Source organism: Tenrec ecaudatus, chromosome 10 (assembly GCF_050624435.1).
Source record: "Tenrec ecaudatus isolate mTenEca1 chromosome 10, mTenEca1.hap1, whole genome shotgun sequence".
Taxonomy (NCBI): Eukaryota; Metazoa; Chordata; class Mammalia; order Afrosoricida; family Tenrecidae; genus Tenrec; species Tenrec ecaudatus.
The window spans coordinates 113,284,223-113,290,753 of NC_134539.1; positions in this window are offsets into that span (position 1 = coordinate 113,284,223).

Sequence of the window (6,531 nt, forward strand, 5' to 3'; positions counted from 1 at the left end):
CTGGGGCCTGGATCCACCAATAACTATTTCAGAACCTTGAGGGAGAGTCATTCAAACTGTAAATCTTAATTTCCAATTGTATAAAATGAGAGGGTTATAATTACTGATTCTTCATTATAGAGGATTCATTTTAGATTTCTGTAATGCACTCCCCCCAATGTAATACATTGATTTTTCTCCCCCCCCCCCTTCTTTTTTTCCTTCCTAACTTCACTGAGGAGCCTTGGTGGTGTAGTGGTTACTGGTTGGGCTGCAATCCACATGGTTGGCAGTTCGAAACCACCAGGCACTCTGAGGGAGAACAGCTGGGCTTTCTACTCCTGTAAACAGTTATAGTCTCAGAAACCCACAGAAGTCACTATGAGTCAGCGTTGACTCAATGACAGAGTTTGTTTTGTTAACTTCATTGTGGTTTGGATGAAAATTTAATGCAAATTTGTTTTTCATTAAACAGTATAGATATGCTCTTGATTCATGATTGATTGCAATCCCTACAACTTAACAACTTTTCCCGTTTCCTCGTGTTTATTTCATTCATCTTTCTTAGTTGTGTAGTGGTTACACAGTAGTTTGCTAACCTTAAGGTCAGCAGTTTGAAACCATCAGCCGATCCTTTGGATAAAGATGAGGCTTTCTACTCCCATAAAGTTACAGGCTCAGAAATCCACAGGGCAGTTCTGCCCTGCCCTGTAGGGTTGTCATGAATTAGAATTGATTTGTTTTTTCCCTTCCCTATTCTTTCCTGCTTCCTGAGCGTTTTTCTAGTACTGCCCTTTGATCTGTTATAAATGGTTACTCTAAGGCAGCGGTTCTCAACCTGTAGGTTGCAACCCCTTTGGGGGTCGAACCCTTTCATAGGGGTCGCCCAATTCATCACAGTAGCAAAATTACAGTTATGAAGTAACGATGAAATGAATCTTATGGCTCGGTGGGGTCACCACAGCATGAGGAAGGTTGAGAACAGCTGCTCTGAGTGGCAGCCTAGCCTCTCCGGGTGTGACTGTTCACCCTATAACCCTGTCTGTAGTTTGGCTGAAAGTGGAGCTACAGGAATGCTTCAAGGATCATAACGGTCTGAGCCACAGTCTCAGATGTTCCACTCGTCTCTATTAGACCAGGAAGCTTGTTTTGTAAATGATTTTGCGTTTTTCCCATATTTCCCCCTACTCTATCCAGGACCTCCTAGTGTATCTTTTGGAGTGATGTGATGCTTTTTCAAAGGGCAGGTGCAGAGGGTCTAGCATCTTAGGCTATTGTGTCGGGCACAGCATTTTATTGGTCTTTCTGTTCAGAGCAGCACACTGGGTGCGGACATGGCTAGCGTCATATCTCCGAGAGTGGGATACAGAACTAAATGTGGCCTTTTGTATCTGTTTTCTGAAAACAGTCTGAGCAGTTAGGGTGCTGTGTATCTATTTAAAGTAGCCAAGAAAGTAGGGGCTACACCATGCAAACTAACGTCTGGAAGAGAAGAGGCATGGTGCAGCCTTGCACATTCACTTTGTGTGATCCGAACTACGCTATGTATTGGCCCCAGTCATGCTTATTCATTAAGATCTCAATCACTAGGGGACTCTAGAAATTGGGGTTCCCTTTTTGTTCGCTTTTAGGGTTGTTTTTAGGGGTAGAGACAATGGAATCCCTATGCTGAGACCTTCCAAACCTTGCCTCTGCTTGTATCCTTTCTGCTTATGACACATAGGTAACCTTAAGTATGGTTAACAGTCTCCATGAATTCTGTGAGCCATTCTAGAGAATTAATGAACCCACAGGACAGTGAGCCAGCAGGAACTGGCAGTACAGTCGATTTGTGTAGACCCAGTTCTGGGCGGCTGAGTGATGATAAGAGGCAGTTGATAAAGGCTAGAGCCCTTCCTTCAGCTTGTGACCTAATTCTAGGAGACTAGAGTGGGGGAGAGAGAAGAGGCTAGGCTACTCAGTCTGAAGTGCAGAGTTGTGTACTTTTCTCTTTCACTGTTGCTCCATGACCTGCCCTCAGGTGGTCAGAGATGTTTTGATGGCTCAGCATAGCCACGAATGAGGGGTTAAGGAACTGATGGAGAGTTTTGCCATGCAAGCGGCTGGTGAATGGAAGTGTGGGAAGGTGAAGGCTGGATCCATTTCTAGGTGGGCCTTGAATTCCTGCTGATCTTTGCTATGGGGTTAATTATAAGCTCTCCTTGTCCCTTTTACAGTGCAGCCTGTAGTATAATCCTCATTCTTGGTAACATTAGATAGCTTAGAGACCATGATCATAAGACAGTGAAACCTGTGAGAGCTGGAACTCAATGGGACAGCCTTGTTTTTTTCTGTCTTCCTCCTTTGACAGGGTGCTGTCTTACAGCATTTATTTCTTTTGTTTTAGATTTCTGCCCTACATTGGCTCAGACTTCCACACATTTTAGTTTGACTAATCTCCTCCCACATGAAGACAATTCAACGTACTCTATTCAATTAGAATCACACTAACATAGTGATTCTCAGAGTATAGTAGAGGGTGATAGAAAATTGTTTTTATGAAGTGTGTGTGTATGTACACACAGACGCCCACCTCCCAATTCTGAAGTCCTCATCCCTGTAAGACATTCTGTCCCCACTCCCACTCAGAATCACTAGCCTTCTACTTAGTCATGTGAAATTCACTTTAAAAATTTTTCTATACAACTAGATATGACCTTTTAAGTCTTTCTGTTTTGAGTTTTTCATTACCTAGAAGAAACTACACACCCAATAATATGATGAGTACACGATACTCCTACCTTTTATAAGAACTTAGGGCTCAAGTAGAAAGAAAATGTTTTGAAAATGATGATGGCAACATATGTACAAATGTGCTTGACACAATGGGTGTATGTTTGAATTGTCATAAGAACTGTAAGAGCCCCCAGTAAAATGATTTTAAAAACCCAAAACTTAGAATTAACACACCAATCCTTATATATTATTCTTCTAGAAAAATGTCTTACCTTAAACCTAAATTCCTTTATCATATGTTGATTTGCTCATTTGTTCACTGATTTAACAAACCAATAATCTCAGTACCTTGAATACTATAAATAGTGTTTCCAGTGCAAACTCGTCAGCTTTAAAACAAAACAAAACTAGAGCACATCCATTAGGTCCCTGTTATATAAATGCACTACTAGCCCCCGTGGAAAATTCTCAGATTACTTAGTAATGATTTTCTGTTTAACGGAACGCATGCTACCTTTTTACTTAGTCCATTTTGCTTATAATTTGAGAATATGCTTATTTCAGATTTCACAGTAAACCATGAGTTTTGCTGGTTCACAGAGTTCTAATGATTAGCAATAGCTGAATTGCTTCCTTTGTTCAGTACTTTATCACATATCCTCAGAGTTAATCCACAGTATTATCCTTGAATTCACTCAGAATTGTATGGCAGATACTTCTCAGGGTTACTGATTTCGGTTATGTAGGTGGGTTTTATAAAATATCTAAACCTAAAATTTAAAAACCGTTAAATTATATTGGGTCCTTGCCTCGTTTATCATGTGCAATACTAATTCCAGATGGATTCAATACCGCAGATACTCAAGTATAAGCCGACCTGTTATCAGCCGAGGCACCTAATTTTACAACAAAAAAAACTGCATTAAAAATGTGCTGAAAAACTAGGCTTATACACAAATATATATGGTACTTAAATCCCATACAGTAAAGTGCCATGCATTGAAAGTCTTAGAAGAATGTCTGTCTGTAAGGGTAAATCTAGTAACACTGGTCAACATATATTTAGGTGCCTCAAATGTCAGTCTTGTTTCTAGATATATTTGACCTGCTGATTTTCCCCGATCAGCTCTACTTTTTAAGATACAGAATATATGCCATATATCACCTATCACTGTGCTCACCAATTAAAAAAAATCAGGAGAGTTTAATGTAGTGTTAGCAAGACTGAGATATAGATGGAGGATTTACTTAACATAGTTTGTGCTGTACTAAATATTTAGTTCAAGTTATACTTCACATGGTGCCCTTTGATCCAAAGATATATTTAAACAGTGCAAACTACATGAACTTGGAATTGTCCCCAAGTATCACATCACCTTTATAAGGAACTGAGTAGCAGGCAATTCCAATTTGTCATGTTAAAAAGGGCCAGAAATTAGGAACTACTTTGCAATAATAACTGAGGAGCCTTGATGGTGTGGTGGGTTATATGAGTGCGTGCATGTGTGTGTGCATGGGCACAGAGAGAAAATGTGCACAAGTGCAAGGGAGAGAGAAGAGGAGAGTGCGCCACGAGGGGGAAAAGAACCTGGAAGGGAAAAGGAAGTGGTGCAAGGGGAAGAGGCAGCGGGAGGTTTACACCAGTTCTTAGTTCCAAAGACCCTTCTTTTTTTTTTTTTTCTGACCCTTCAGTTTTGAGCAGGGGGGGAACAACCCTCCTGTGTATGTAAATATATACATATATAAAGAAATTATTAAATGAGAATATTTAATGACAGGAATTTCTATGATTTATTACCAAGTAATTATTTACAGAGTAAAATTCAGATAAAGAACTGTGTGTGTATATATGTATGTATAAAGGTATATGCACCACTGATTACCTCAAAGGTAGAATGGATGGGGTAGGTATTATTTTAATACATCTTTGCATTATACTATTTCACTTGCTATAACAAACACCTATTTTAGAATCTGAAAACCCTTTTTTAAATTGTGTAAAACCGCACCAACAAATTGTTTAGATTACCCATTCACAATGGCATTTTCCCTCTCATCTCCTGCCTCCCCCCCCCCCGCTTATTTTTTCTTTTTCATCTACCCCTTCCAGTCCCTTTTAATTTGCTCCTGGAAGCACCATATCCCTTGGCTACTCACCTGGTGTCTGACATACCAAGTACAACAAGGACTAAGCATTGCAGTACACACGTGTACAATAACAGTTTAAATTGTCTACCTTGGCTTTTCTGTCACTTCCCACACTCTTAATTATTTCCTAGTTCATTTTCATTGACCAGAAGTACATCTTGGAAGTCCCTCTGAGTCTGTAATTCCAGGTTTAAGGTCCTCCTCCTCCATTCTTTCCTCCAGTTCCCTCCCCCCACCTCCCCAAGTTTTCCATTCAATCATCACTAGTGCCTGCAGGCTGGGAGCATTCAATTGCTAGAGCAGTGCTGACCTAGAAAAAATACACTGCAAGCCATCTAAGTAAATGCAAACTTGCTAGTGGCATTTTGTGGGGGGAGGTCAGATGCTCACAGGCATCCTCCCTGAGGGCCATCAGTCGCCAGACTGCAGAGGGCCCCACTCCCTGCTGTTAAAGACAATGGACGTCTGCCGTCATCTATTTGGTTCCAGTAGGTGGGGCTTACACCCTACTGATAATGGTTCCTATGGAGGTCCAGAGAACAGGTCAAAGTTAAGCTGCCATCCTAAACCTAGGATCCGCCCATCTTGTCACATGTATACCCCCAATCCCTCTTCCTATTGCGTGAATGTCCCTAGACCAGCCCCTCTCATTACTGTGTTACCGATGGCACAGCCCCTTCCTGTGACGTATGTCCTCACCTGTAATTAGGGGGCTTGCATGTCCCCAGAGAAGATAAAAAGCCTGGGCTAGCTTTAAATATATATCTCTCTCCCTCCATGTGAATCATCAGGTGGGGCTGAGGGGAGCATGCTACCATGGATCGTGTCTGACTCCATTTATTTCAATACTTCACTTCTATCTCTCATGCTCTCTGTAACTTTACTATGATCTTTACTTATTATCGCTGTACAATTATGCCTACGTAATGATGTGTTAGGGGATGGCTTCCCCTGACAGCATTTAATAAATTGAATGGATCTTAATGTCATATATTGAATCCGATACATCTCAAATAACGTTTCAACATGTAATCAATTTAAGAAATGAGCTCTTACATTCCTTTTTTCATGCAAATTCTTCAAAAGCTAGTGATACACCTTTAGCACATCTCTCTTTGGACTAGCCACCTAGGAAGTGGCTTGTGGGCTACCTATTGGACAACAAGGTTCAGGGCTACCCTCAGGAGCCCTGCAGTTTCTAATACAACCCCTCCTCCAGGGAGGATTGGCTTTTCTAAGTTCACTAAGATCCAGCATGTAAATAAAGCGCTTTGAGGGCAACACTATCGTGAAGTATAAATAAGTAGTAATTACCTTTAGGCCCCCAAATCAGCTCCACCTTCAGTTTCCTTAGGCAGAGATCACCGTGGGTATGTACGTTGGCATCCTGGTTCTGCCACTTGCCACCTTGGAGTAGTGGACTGTAGATTTCATTCTCTGGTCTGTGAAATGGGAAGATGCTAATTATAGTACCTACTTGGAAGAAGACCACCACTCGTGTACCCCTCGTGTACCGGTCGGTTTAATACACCGAATTTGTGGGATGCTAGAGGTGAGGTCACCAGGATTTCAAATGCCAGGTGGGTCACCCAAAGGGGACAGGTTTCCAGACTAGGAAGATACTTCGAGGAGAAGGAATAAGCTGCCCACTTCGTAGGGGATTCGATACACAAAATCTGAATAGCAGTG